Source organism: Penaeus monodon, chromosome 30 (assembly GCF_015228065.2).
Source record: "Penaeus monodon isolate SGIC_2016 chromosome 30, NSTDA_Pmon_1, whole genome shotgun sequence".
Taxonomy (NCBI): domain Eukaryota; kingdom Metazoa; phylum Arthropoda; class Malacostraca; order Decapoda; family Penaeidae; genus Penaeus; species Penaeus monodon.
In genome coordinates, this window is record NC_051415.1 from 11,128,906 (window position 1) to 11,129,624 (window position 719).

A 719-nucleotide genomic window follows, 5' to 3' on the forward strand; every position below is an offset into this window, starting at 1 on the left:
TTCACATACAAGGTTCGTACCCCTGGGCAAATCAAACAAAAGTTGCCTCTTCTTCGTCGAACACAGAAGAGCAAGCTTTGACTTGAGAACAGCTTGATATGCTTGTAATAAGAAATATGCGTCTTGAAAATCAGATAAAAGAAATAATACATTGTCTCAAAATACAATAAGAACAATGCTAATGCCAAAAAACTAAATATAGCAACTGATCATGAAAATTCAGAACTGCCGCAAGTAAAAGATTGATTAAAAGTCTTTGCGTAACAGTAATCATTTATGAATATTTCTCAAAGCCATTATTAGATCCGCACACCATTTGTAAATGGACAGTTGATAATAATATGAATTTAAATGCTGATAAATTTGAAATCATAAGATATAGCTAATTGGAAGTCCAAAACCAAGATCACAGAAATTAAAGAAAATACTTGTAAAAGACCTAGGCCTATTTATGATTAATGATATGATTTTCACTCATCACACTGAGCAGTCAACAAGGAAAAAGTTATAAATGGATTAGACGAGAGACCTAGAATATCTACTGCCACTGGAAAACACTTGTGATTCTAAATTGGAATGCCAGTGTTAAGTATGGATCCAAATCTAGACAGCTTGACAGGTTCTAGTTAGTTAGGAAACACTAAAACGAGTTAAAAGAAAAATAATTCATTATATACGCTGGGAAGATCATTCCAACCTTAGCACCAAATTCAAGAGAA